Raw genomic sequence first — 14,466 nt, 5'->3', positions numbered from 1 at the left:
ACTTCAACATCAATTCCTACTGTTTTTCCCCCCAGTTCAACTTGCAAGTTACTTAAAATCCCGTATGGAGTGTATGATCGTCCATCAAATGCTTTTAACGTCGTTGACGATTTCGACAAGGGTGGTGAGCCTAAATCTTTCCAGCAACTCATCGACATAAGACATGTAGATGCCCCCTCATCAATAATTGTTCGATGAACAGTTTTATTGAGGGATTTCACTTGAATAAGGAAAGCTAGTTGAGCTGGTAATTGCGGGTCATATCCTTTATGATCAAAGGCCACAAGATTGGAATCCATTGGGCCAATCCCACCTATTGCTGATAATAAAGCTTGCCCTTGGGAGGGGTAATTTTGTGGTACCTCAAGTGTCGACATAGTGGACGGCGATTGGGCCAGGTCCTTTACTATATTATAATTCTGTGCTTCTTTGGCACGAGGATTAAATGTCGATTTGTGTACTACTCCCTTTGGCGACTTTATCATTGGCTCAGCAACGATGGGTGGCACAACTTCGGTCAAAGTTGTTGTTGAACTACTAGGTCGTTTGTTAACCTTGTTGTTCGACAGCTTTGGATTCCCGTAATCTTTATTCCTTGTCAAAGCATTATTCTGTTGCTTTGAGGTAAACAACATAAGCACTTGGGATCCGGAAGCATTTTGATTAGCAACCATATTTTGACCTGGATTAGGAAACGGATCAGTCAATACTGCTGGGGTTTTTGAACTCTTGAAGAGTTTCTTAACTTCAGCTATATGTGGACAATATTTCGTCCAATGATCCTCATCGCATATATGACACCCTGCCGGGGGTTTCCTTTTTCTTCCTGTCTTTTTCTTCTTGCCCCCTGGTTGCTTCAGTTGTTTGCCCTTGTCGGTCGACATGGCATTTACTTCTGAGGCAAGAAGTTTTTTATTTGCATTTTGACTGTAAATTTTGTGCTTGCCAATCACGTCATCGCCGGCGTGAGAGTCATTGTTTGATTTAGGAGGAGGAGGAATTGAGAATTCCGGTCTAGGGGCATCAGGTATTTTGTCGTAGAGCCTGCCAGACTGAGTATAAACCAAGTCTAGATATTGCGCACGAGCTATAACTTGCTCTTCTGTTACGACTCCCCCCTTGGCCACATCTTCCGTTATGGCCGGAAGTAATGACTTTATAAACCATTCAGCTAATAGCTGAACGGGAACATATGTTTTTACCATCCTACGACGACGTCGCCATTCATGTATATGATCAGATATATGAGTGGCCGTTGTCTGTTTGAAGTTGGTAAGGAGTTCTGTTCCCGTTTCATACCTTATCGGTAATTGAAAATGGGTTAAAAAGGTTGTAGCTAAGGCACTGAAGTTGTCGAACGAAGCTCTAGGCAATTCAATATACCATTTTTCCGCTGGACCCGTTAACGTCCTCTGAAAGAGGCGAAGTCTTATCGAATCATCATTCAGGGTGTTTGATGAACACCATAGATGGAATTTCATCACGTGATTCGACGGGTCTTCACCTGGATTTCCATTAAATTTAGGAATGTCTGATGGAAGTTTGTGTGGAATCGCTGGCCACCAAGGGGCATAAGCAATTGGATCATTCGTCAGTCGGTTTAGATCTGGTAATTCTAGAGTCGCTACAAAGGGTCCGACTCGGAATGACCCTATCCCTACTCTAAGGGTGATAGTTCCTTAGCAACAACTGAAAGTAAAGCTTTGATATTTTTCCTTTATGAAAGTACAGAGAAGGAAGAAAAGATTGACCAACCGATGTCTTTCGCTTTTGTCGATCCTGTCTTCTCTCTTTGCCTCTTGTTCCCAGCTCCTTGCTCCCTTTGCCGGCCCATCTACACAAAGATCCTGCAAAAACAAGAGAGGGAAACTACAAGAAACATGTACTGATAACTGATGCATGGATTAGAATGAATCAAATATACAGATAGAAACAATACATCATTGCAATACAAGTATATAGGAGAACATCAAAGCTTTATTGATAGAAGAAAAAGGTTCTGAGAAGGTTACAACCATAAATGGCTCCAATCCAGCAGCACCTCCCCAGCAGCAAGAAATCTCCTCTTCCCCTCTATAAAAGCAATCACCCAATAGCTCTAACTGTAAACCAACAGCACTTCCTTGCTTTGCACAAAATTCCAGCCTCCTTAGACCTCATAGAAGAGCTCTATATATAGGAGATTTGGAGAAAGGATGAGTCAGCTTGAGGCTGGCATAAAGCTGACTAGTGTCCTCTCCCACTTTAGTTAATCTTCAGTTCTTGAGTCCACTTGGAGAATCTTGCTTCCACTTGGAGATCAAGACCTTCTTACTCATCATAGGGCGAATTCCTTGAACCAAGTGTCAGTTTGGAAGCTTCCTGGGTAGTTGACACCTTGCAGAATGACTGTGCCACTTGGCCAATCTCGCCCTGCGCAGGTAGCCTTCATTGGAGTTGACTTTTAGCGCAGGTACAAAGAGGAGCAGTTGACATTCAGCGCAGATGCTCAGTGGAGCAGCTGACATGATCCAAAAATAGCCTGTTTTTTAGTGTTTTCAGGTGGAGAACTGATGGGAAGTGCTGTGGTTTGCTGACCTTGTTCTTCTAGGGGTAAGAACAACATGTTTAGGGACTGAGGATCCCTGTAATTATTGACATTTCATGCTCCATGATGCGAGGCACAAAAATGTCTATAACACTCCCCTGTAGTCAGAGAGGGAAGTTCACAGTAAACAAAAAAGAGTAAAGGTTGATTGCTTGAGGGTGTGGGGGTTTTTGATAATAATTTTCCTTGATTATCCCTACTCCTACGAGGCATGAAAGATTTTTTTTTCACTTTTTCAAAAACTGAATGAAAAAATAGAAAATAATGCTCAAGCAAAAACAACATCTACTTAGGTACCTCCCCGAAAATGGTGCCAAAAAGTGGTGAGCCTTGGTATTTCATCAAGAAATTTGCAACTCCCAAGGGCTCCTTAACTCAAATTATCAACCCAGTGTTCATACAAACTTAGAGGTGACAATGCTATATGCACAATAGGTTAGATTCTACTAATGCCACCCTCAGTCATGACATTAGATCAAAGTGAAAAAATACCATTTCTCCTACTGAACTATGGTCAAATATTTATGATGAAAGTGCAATGGAAAACTAATTCTAGATATGAAAGTGGAAATGTCATTTTCTCAACTTGTAGATGCTAATTAATCATTTCATGAAAGTAAAAGGGCTAATCTACTTGCAGAAAGAAAGCTACTCTATCTTGCATAATTCATCAAAATAGCAACATAATTTCATGTATCATCTACCTATTTCACACTTGCTTGAAAATCAGAAACCTATCTTGCATCATACTTGTGATTGAAAAACACTAATTTCTACTTTGTTTTGTAATGAGGAAAAGGAATGGTTGGAGTGGTCTAGGAGCTTCCATTGATCATCAAATCACAACTTGGGGTCATTATTCATCTTGACTGAGCTAAGGTTGAAGTGGGGATCAAAACTGGTGAAGCAAAGTAGTTCTACAAGCCTGTTATAGGTGCTGCTACAGGAGGTCATGTATTGCTACAGGAGGGCTTGTAATGCTACATGAGGGGTTTCGAGAGGATTTTTAGGGTGAAAATGATGACTTTAGGGCATAAAGAGGTAGATTGAGGTTATAGAGAGTGAAGGAATGTTGATTTGAGCCCCATAGCCAATCCCATGACCTCTCATAGGTTTGTCTTGCACCATGATGAATGTTCACGGTGTCCTAAGTTTACTAGGAAGAGTGACTATGGAAAAAGAGTTTTGGGACAGAATTTAGGGATGGAAAGAGAACATGGAGGAGTCCAAGATGGAGGTGGAATAGGTTCCCTCCCCTGTAGATCAACAAATCCCTACAACCAACCACATTCATACATCCATTAATCATTAACAAAGTGATGTAAACTATGATGGAAAAGATGAGTTTAATTTAAATAACATCTATTTTATTCCATAACACTGCTCTGATCACTGAATTGACTTATAAGCTATAGAAATAAAATGTGAAGAAGAACAACTAACATTCGTCTATTTCCAAGAAATCATAAACACAATATTTTTGGACTGATATTGTGAATCCTTCCAACTATTCTCCCACAAGAGAGCTGATGTAGAAGCTTGCAATCACGGGTTTTTATAGCTTAACCTCTACTAAAATGAAAGAAAAATATGAAATTATTTGAATCAAGAACAAAACACAAGTACAAAAGAGGGACCAAAGCCTCTAGGTTGGGCCCAAACACAAGGGTCTCAGCCCTCTGAAACTAACTTAGATGCAACTTAATAACCAACTTCTCATTATTAGAAAATAAAAAGCTCATACATCACATAAAAGTTCAAAATGACAATGTCAAGCTCTGAGCTCAATAGTTGCACCTAGCTGAATAAAAATTGTAAATCCTAATGAGATTTTAATCTTGTATATTTATACAAAAGGGTAGTTGATAGAAGCTCCCTTGGAAATAGGAGTGCTTCCCTCCTTGATCTCAGAAATGGTGTATCTTTTCGCTCTTGAACTTCACTTGTACTAAGAGTTACTCGGCTGCCAATGAATTCGAACTGGTGAGAGAGGATGTTGTGATCCCAAGCTGAGTTAGGGAGTTAATGAGGTGGAAAAACCCCCTAGATTCTCTCTTGGTTGTCTCCATCAAGCCCCTGCATAGTAATTGCCTCAAAAATGCTTCTTTTTCCTACAATTAAACCACATTAGGCCACATATTATGAAAAACACCTTTTACTCTTGTTACTAAGCATAATATAACAAAAACTGTGAATTAATGTGAGAAAAGGATAGTTTTAAGGCTGGAGGATGGTATGATGGTCTTCAAAATATACCTATTGATGGGACTCATCACCTAGGCTATACGATATGCACCCTTTTACATATATGGTGGTAATCCCTAGACCTATTGAACTCATTGATCTAGGTTTTCATGATATTATATGATCCTAAACCTAGGTTTATATGCATACAAATGTGCCTAATGCTAAATTTTCATCACATGTTCTCTTATTTAAATCATGATATGTCTATGCTTAATACAAACCTCCATGAAATACGCAAAGTCTATCCCCATAAACCCTCTATATAGTTCTATTCATATTTGTTAGGATGATGTTACCATAATGTGCAGCTAAAGCCACTACAACCATAACCATGATCCATCACTTCAATAGCGATACATAACTATCTATCATGTTACATGTGTTATGATAACATCTATTGTATGAAAAATTTAGTAAATGTGACTTCTTCCAATGGAAGTTTTACTACTTAGATCATCTTATCTCAGAGAAGGAATGCTATTTAGCTATATTATTTACACTACACAACCAACCCTTAGATCTAACCACTTTCTCTTAAGCATATGGTGGGAAAATCCATGAGGATTGAATCCATGATAATATACCTAGGTAATCAAAAAGTTGCATCGTCGAGTGCATCTGATCTTAAAAATAATAATGCCCTAATAGTGTGGCATGTTCCCAAAAGTATAACAAAAGTGATATCTTTTATGGGCATAGTAAAATATTATAGGATATTCATTCAAGGATTATCAAAGGTTGTGTACCCAATTACAACATTGCAAAAGAAGGGAGATTTTTTTCATTGAAAATCAGAGTGCATGGGGAACTTTGTATAACTAAAGACCTTGTCACACATGCCCCTGTTTTGAAGATTGTAAAACTAGATAAATAATTGTTGATTTTCACCAATGGTTGCAGGGAAGGGCTTTGTGGGTTTCTCATATACGATGGTGTTGTAGCGGCTACAACCACCCTCCAAAATTTTTTCTTGCACCAATTTCGAAGCCTCCCTTAAAGAGTTTCACTTTAAGACTACACACACTTGGGTTCACTCCATGAGCTCATGTGAGTCTTTACATCCGCCTTGCGTGTTCATTACATTCAAGTCTCTACATGTTGATGTCTAAGTCATTCTTGTTACCATTTTTTGGTTATGCTCAACGTCTTTGCTTAGTATGTCCTTGTTGTGTTTGCTATGAAAGCATCTGTCACACTCACACAAGGAGTCACATTCACTGTTGCACAAGTGTCATATTGATCAATGAGTGATCAATCATGAGTGTCGCGCTTGTCATTTACATCACAGGTCAGTCATGTTGAACATGTGTGTCTCGATGGTTTGGTCGTTTCGTCGTCAAGTCATGCGAGTGTGTGTTCATATGACCAGACTCCCCTCTAACAGTCGAACCATCACCCTGCCATCGACTCGATCGACTGTCAACCAGAACAACGCAAAAGCACCAAGCTAGTATTTTCAAACTGCGCTGCCTGTAAGCAATTCAATCAACTCTCATGTTGGCCACCTGGACAGTCAGACCCGACAGCCACCCTAGGACTAACTCCCCTCAAAAATTGCGCAGAGGCCACTAACCTCACCCGCTCAACCGAGTGAGGAAATTGTACAGATAGGCCAGACAGACACCAAATGCCCATCCCTGTCTCCCCCCAGAAAATTGCACAGTTTTCCTAGTCAGTCATCCCGACAGTCGACCAATTGTTCATCTCAAAAATTGCACAGTGTGCATGAGAAAGCCTTTTGCATCCCATCATTTAGCTCAACTCAGAAATTGCGCAGAGATGATTAGAAGGCTGGCCTTTTGGCCTTAGTGCAGTTTTCCTTGCCAGCAATCCCTAGCAGCAGACTGCAAATTCCCTTCAAGAATTGCACAGTTTCTGCTGCCAATGTCTCCAGTGGCCAAATGGCAGTTCCCTTTAGGAATTACACAGTTTTGGCTGCCAGTGACCCAGTAGCCAACTACTAGTTCCCTCTGGGAATTGCGCAGTTCTGGCTACAATTCTCCCAGGCAATTCCCCCAAAAAAATGCACAATCCCTGCCTGCTAACCCTTCATGTAGCCTGGCCCGTTCCTCTAGAAAATTGAAAAAATATGGTTGTCCAGCCCCGCTACCCATTCGTTCTAAAAAATGCGCAGAGCATGCCTACCTTTCCTTCTATCAGCTCGGACTGTTCCTCCCAAAATTTGTGTGGTTTTGCCTCCCAGCTGAGTTAGACCTCCTAGACAGTCACTATCATCTCGGATTGCCCATCTCCACCACTCAGTGACTTTTGCACAGTTTTCATTAGTAGTTCGTGGAGCCATCATCCTGCTTCACAACCTTGCTACCTCTCCCGGTCACCTACATCCGAAATGATCATGTGTCATGGTAGACTAGGAGGTTTTGGATTTGACGTTGTCTTATCATGAGTGGCTGCAAGTATAGGTACACCAACAAACATGGCAAGACGACGAATGGGATGAACAAAGGGAGCACATGCAGAATGATAGGTTCACCAACAGATGAATGAACGAAGCATGCGAAGCAGACGAATGCGACGTACATGCACCTTCACGAACAGATGAGCCTGTCAAGCCTTCCAGCATGCAAGAAAGGAAGAACATGCTAAAGGATCTGATATTCACCCTATCGGTGACCTCAGTTGAAGATTTATTAAACAAAAGGTATTACGGACTCATGTGCTGGTGTGTGTGTGTTCTGTGTTATTGAAACAAAGGATCGATCAGATTGCCAATACACAGAAATAAGTGGAAAGATAGCAGAGAAATACAGTAAGCAACACAAAGACACAAGAATTTTTAATAAGGAGTTCACCCTATTCTCCAGGGCTACATCTCCGGCCCAACTTTCAGTGGTGGCCTTGTTTTATTATGTCTTTAAGCAGAGAATTACAAATACAAGGACTCAATATGAGTTCTCCTGAAGCAAGTTTTGCTTGGCAGGGTGGTTCTTGGATTCCCTAAGCCACTCGGAGTGCACAGACTCTTGTTCTTCATACCAGCTCTATGACCCTCGGTCTACAGTGGAAAGAGCCAACTGTGATGCTCAATCCAGACATATTCCTCTATGGGAAGGCTTGAATCTTCAAGCTCTCTGGTGGTTGATGCTGCCTGTGGTCAGCTCAGCCCTCTGTCTCCTCTGCTTGGCTTTACTGCTCTCTGTGTTCACTGTCTCTCTTGGTCACTTGGACTCCTCTCAATTTTACGATTTCCAATTGATTCTTCTCTTCTTACCGACTGTCTTTGTTCATCGCTTTAGTCATTCAATCCTTGTGCCTGTTCGGTTCCTCTCCTGCTAGCGTCGATTCACCTTTTGCAGCTGCGCTTGGAATTTCTTGTTCGATGTCAGCATGAACGCTCAGGAAGCGGCCACGTGTCTCCATCTAACTGGTGCCAGCATGCTCCGTTGGCTTGTTTCTTCCGTTACGTCGTGTAGGCGTTCTTTCTCCACTGTGGCAGTCAAACGGACTCCAAATCCCTTTAGAACACAGCTTAATCCCTGTCGATTCCGCTTCCTCCATCGGGCGCAGTCTCAACTGTCCGATCTGGGCTCCTCCAGATCCAACTTCATACGCACGTCGAGCACGATTGACTTTCTTGACCGATAGCGTGCAATCACGGCGGTTTTTCCCTCACCTTTGTTGCCACGCATCGATCGCTGAGTGGGATTGGTCCGCTCTCCTCCAAAACTTCTTACCATTCAAGGGTGCCCCGATTGATACCGCCGGTTTTCCAGAGCATGGGTCCCGCCTTTGTCCTTTAGCGCTTTTTGTTTCTCCGCCCGCGGTTCTCTGACTCCCAACGTGACTGAGTGCTTAAGGCTTTTTCATCTTAGCCCTATTTGCCTAGCGATGCGCGATTATCAAAATCGCCTCCTTTTCTTGATCCAAGGCTCCCAGGGGCTGTTTTGACCTCCTGCGCAATCTCCATGGGCCTTGGTCAGCACGGTTTGACCGAGGTCCTCGTCGTTCCACATTGGAGACCATTTCCACTGGTTCAAGGCATTTTTTGATCACTGTTTTGGAATTTTCAGGGATTTGTTCAACTCGATACAGTCAAGGTTCTTTGATAGACGTTCATGGATCTGATTCGGATCACGACCTCCCTACTGAAAAAGATTTTGGACCACCAAAAGTTGGTTTTCTTCAAGCATCGACTAAGTGAGGAAACTGTTGTCTCACTTGTCCAATCTCAATCCATTTCACATTGCTCGACTTTGAACCTTTACGCCCAATCCTGAGCTATTCCACTTGTCCACTGCGCATCGTCTTGACCTTTCTGTCCAGCATTGTATCTTCCTGCAACTTGTTAAGATATTCAGGTGGCAAGTCGTCAACAGAAGGTAATTGACTCTGCTCTTCAGGGTCCTCAATCATTGAAGGTTCAAACAACTTCAAATAGTTTGCATTTACGAAGGCTGGTAGCTCAAGGCAGAAGGCATTCTCACAAATCTTCTCAAGTATCCTGAAGGGTCCATACCTGATAGGTTTTAGCTTTTTACCTTCACCTTGCATCCTGTCCTTGCTAATATACAGCCAGACTTGGTCTCCAACTTGAAAACTATGCTGCATCCGATGCTTATAATGCATAGCCTTGTACTTGGCATGGCTCTTTTCTAGTTGTTCTTGTACTTCCTGGTGGATCTCTTGGATCTGCTCAATGAACCTAGTTGCCTTGTCCACATCATTGTGCCCATCAACCATGGTATCTTTACCAAAGACAAAATCCAAAGGAGACCTTGGTATGAAACCAAAACAAGTCACAAAAGGAGATCTCTGCGTAGAAGAGTGTTTGTCTCTATTGTAAGCATGTTGCACATAACACAAGTGTTCATCCCAAAGCTTAGGGTGTTTGCTGCAATATCCCCTTAGCAACTGGATCACCGTCTGGTTAACTACTTCTGTCTAGCCATCTATTTGTGGATGAAGAGCTGTGCTTTTCTTTAACTTGGTGTCCAATAGTTCGCACAGACTTGACCAAAACTTCCCCATAAATCGGGTGTCTCGATTAGATACAATAGAAGTGGGTAATCCAAAATGAACCTGTACATATTCAAAGAATAATTTTGCAGTTTGTTCAGCTATAATCTGTTTACTACAGGGTATCAAGATACACATTTTGCTGAACCTATCCACAACAACATATAGATAATCATGAACTTTCCTAGATTTAGGCAGTCCAACAAAATCCATGGAAATTCTTTCCCAAGGGTGAGAAGGAACTGGTAAAGGAGTGTATAAGCCTAGTTTTATGTTGCTGGGCTTGCTTTTAGCACACATAGCGCATCCCTTCACATATCTAGAAACTGTCTCATTCATTTTCGGCCAATAGCAGAACCTTTGCAGCTGTGCAACCGTTTTACTTATCCCAAAGTGACTTGATATCAGAGAAGTGTGTGCTTCCCTAATTATCTTTACTCTCTCAGTTTGTGGAATGCAAAGTTTCCCACAACGATATAAGAGTCGGTCCTTCACATGATAGTCCAATTCTTCTACTCTTTTTCCTTGACTCAAAGTTGCATATACATCTTTAAAGTCCATATCCTGAGCATACTGTTCTATGTAGCTTTCATGCAGCACAGAATTATGCTTAAGTAGGGTGGATGCATTTATAATGGGTCTAGATAACATGTCTGCAACCTTGTTATGTATGCCCTTTTTATATCTGATGACTAAATGAAACTGTTGTAGAAAACCCATCCATCTGTAATGTCTTGATTGTTGCAACTTAGTTTGGGAGTGTAGATATTGAAGTGGCTGATGATCAGTGTGTATTACTGTTTCTTTGCCCATTAAGTAGTGTTTCCACTTTTTCACACTCTGAACTAATGCATACAATTCTTTATCATAGGTAGGATAGTTAACTACTGCAGGATTAAAAGTCTTAGAATGATAACATATGGGTTTACCGTGCTATATCAACACTGCTCCCATGGCATAGTCACTGGCATCAGTTTGGATCTCAAATGGTCTTTGTAGATCTGGCAGTGCTAGTACAGGTGTTGTACTAATATTTTCTTTCAAGGTGTCTAAGGCTTTCTGTTGTTTGCCTCCCCACTGAAACACGTTGTTCAATCCTGTCAAAGCATGTAAGGGAGCTGCAATTGAGGAAAAATTTGAAATGAACTTCCTCCAATATTGTGCTACTCCTAAGAAGCTTCTCACTTCTATAGCAGACTGGGGTTTAGGCCAGTTTACAATGACTGCCACTTTTGAGGGATCTATTTTCAATTCACCTCCCCCTACTATATGACCCAAATAATTTAGAGAGGTTTTTCCAAATTCATTTGGAGAGTTTAACATAAAGTTTTTCTCTTCTCAAAACATCTAATGTTTGCTTAACATGCTTTAAATGTTCTTCCCACGTTTTACTAAAAATCAGAATGTCATCCAAATACACAATAACAAAATCATCAAGAAAAGGTCTGAGTACATCATTCATTAATCTCATGAAAGTAGCAGGAGCATTAGTTAGGCCAAAAGGCATAACCAACCATTCATACAATACCTGCTTTGTTTTGAAAGCAGTCTTCCATGCATCTTGCTTTGCAACTCTGACCTGATGGTATCCACTCTGCAAATCCATCTTGGTGAAGTAAACAACTTCCTTCAATTGATCTAAAAGATCGTCTATGTGAGGAAGGGGATAACGATTTTTTATTGTTATCTTATTCAGTGCTTGGTAGTCAATGCACATTCGCCACGAGCCATCTTTCTTTCTCACCAAGACAATGGGTGACCCACATGGTGATGTGCTAGGCCTGATGAACCCTTTCTTGAGCAACTCCTACACATGCTTCTTGATTTCAGCATTCTCTAAAGCAGACAACCTTTTATACCTATGGCTGCAATGATTGTTTCATCTCCCGAGTCTGACCCCAAATCTTTCTGAATAGCTGCAACAGTCTTCTTCTTCTTGCCCTCGGACTTCTTAGGTCTTAGCTCTGGATGCAGAATGCCAACTCATCATGGCTTGTTGCATGTAGGCTAATGGATAGAACTGCTTTTTGATTGCAGCAACAAATTCACTCCAGACAGAGATGGTCTTACCATGCTTCTTCATATCAGCTTGAGTTCTACCTTCCCACCAAACCAAGGCAATGCCTCCTAGGCGCAGGCTTTCCAGCTGAATCTTACTCTTGTCTGAGTCTATGTTCGGTACCCTGCCATACACATCAATTTGTCTTATCCAATTGTCCAACTTTTCAGCATTTAGCTCTCCATCATATATAGGCAAATCAAATTTAACATCTAGCTTAATCAAAGATGCTTTCTTATTATGCACAGGGCTATTAGGAGGTGTGGGAAATCTTTCCTCTTTCCCCTTTCCTTTGGAGTGGTCATGGGAATGAGTCTCATCTTTTTCTTTGTCTTGTTTAGACCCTGACGAATCTTCATCCTTATGCTTTCTAAAGTCCCTATACATTTCTTCTACCATAGACTTTATAGCTAGGAAAATTTCTATGAATTGAGAGTCTAGCCCCATAGAACCTTCCTCTAACATTGTCTTCTGAAATTAGACTCTCCCAATTTCAGGATTAGTTTCCACCAACTCTCCGTCTCCTAATTTGATCTTTGATCTAGTGAGCATTCACAACTAACCCAACACAAGCTTGTCTAACCTTACAACCTAGAGCTCTGATACCACTTGATCTGATATTCACCCTATGAGTGACCTCAGTTGAAGATTTATTAAACAAAAGGTATTAGAGACTCATGTGTTGGTGTGTGTGTGTTCTGTGTTATTTGTTAGCGCTTGAGATTTCACCCTAGGCTGAGAAAGGTAAACCTTCAAGGCAACATCAAACCATTCAGCCTCGTAGCTAGCCCTACGGGGCAGGAGAAGGCTCTCTCTGGTCAATCTTGGTAGATCTTCAATGGGATGAGATGACCAACAAGTTAACACTAATATTAGGCTAGTAAACTGATTTAGGAAGGTTGATTTGGGGTTTTTTGGGGGTTTTGGTGGCAAATTGAGGAGCTGCAATTTAGGGTGCGGGGATTTGACACAGTTTCTGCAGGGGGATCTTTGGGGCAAGGTAGGAGCTTGTATTGATACCTTTAGCTGTGGTGGATGGTTAGGAATGAAAGAGGAGGAACTAAAGAGAGCAAACAATGACTTTGAATTCTCTTTAGATAGCAGAAAACATAGAAATTAAACAAATTTGAAAGGAGAGCATGACAAGCATGGATTCTAACTTTATCACTTCATTTGTTTAATATGCAGCAGTATAGAAAAGAAATGAATCACATAACAAAGCTTACAATAACATGAAGAGACACACCATCAACACAATGAGTCCACAAGAATCCCAAAGATGACTGCAAAACCCTGGTCCTCCTTGGCCAAAAATTGCAGAGATACAAGTGAAATGATACAATGATAGCTTCTCCCTCAAGAGTCCAACCATGAAAATGAGCAAAAGAGTGCATAATATAGATGAGCTAACCTCTTTCCCCACCTCTAGGGGTCGATCTCCCCTTCCTAGGAGCTGTTTAAACAACCTCTAAACTAAGCACTACAAAATAGGCAGTCAAAACAACTTGCCTCTAAATACTTGGAAACCAGTTCATACAGTCAATTTTACCCTTTTACATGAGAAAAACTTCTAGAAGAGTAAAACAAGAGTAAAAATATCCAAAAATTGCCACAAGTATAGTCAAAAGGACCACCATCGACCTCAGCAAGTCAAACTGGAGCTGAACTGCAAATTCTGGGCTGAACTGGTCAAATCTGGCAAAAATTTCCCAACGGGTCGCGCACATCCAGCTCAAAGGGTCGCGCACTTTGGAGCCCTGTTTGGAGGCCTTCCCGGTGTCAGAATGAGGTACAGGATAGCTCGTTGGAAAGGTCTCTGAGTCTAATTTCCAACCCAACCAGAAGTTTTGGAGTTGGAGGTCATTTTCCTAGCCAAAAGTCAATTCTCCCAAGACTACTTCTGCAGCTCAAAAAAGGGGCAGAAAGTCAAAATTTGGCTGTATTTTGACCTTTTGGAGGCCCAAAACCCCATAAAAACTCAAGATAATCCATAGGCATGTGTAACTTTGCAAGAAAAATCCAGCAATGCTGAGTTTTCGCAAAACGGAGCTACGAGGACAAAGGGTCTCACCGGGGGTGAGACCCCTTGAGAAGCCAAAACCTGTAAATTTCCCAAAAATGCCAAAAATGAGCCAAAACTTCCAAAATTTTTTGTGCTTGGTGCTGTGAGTCCCCAATCAAGTACCATGCTCAGTCAAAGAGGCTTTGGCCAAAATTTGGAGTGGATCGGGCGTTTTCCTTCGTTTTTGTGCTTTGGCCAACCGTCCTTGGAGCACCTTCGTTCTCGCCGGTATTTTTGACATTTCTCTCAAACCATGACACCTGTGTAAAAAGTGAAGAAGGTTTCTCTTCCTTGGCATGTTATGGACAAAAACCTCTCTTAGTTTTGAAAAATTCATCTTTGATTGCTCAGAAACAGCTTTTGAGTGAAACTTGTCCCGATGTGTGAAACAAGGAATTTTGTCGAAATGGAGCGAAATGAAGGGGATATGGGGTTTCTAAATTCTTGGGGAAATTTTTGGAAGTAGGGAGGGATGTTAGGAAGCAGGGGAAAGTGGAATCTCAGAGATTGAATGAGTGGAAGGGGTCGAAAAGG

The sequence above is a fragment of the Pinus tabuliformis genome, chromosome 2_1 (genome assembly GCF_031772625.1).
Source record: "Pinus tabuliformis cultivar Carrire ecotype Pingquan chromosome 2_1, CPIR1, whole genome shotgun sequence".
Lineage (NCBI taxonomy): Eukaryota > Viridiplantae > Streptophyta > Pinopsida > Pinales > Pinaceae > Pinus > Pinus tabuliformis.
Note: the sequence above shows the minus strand (reverse complement) of the source record.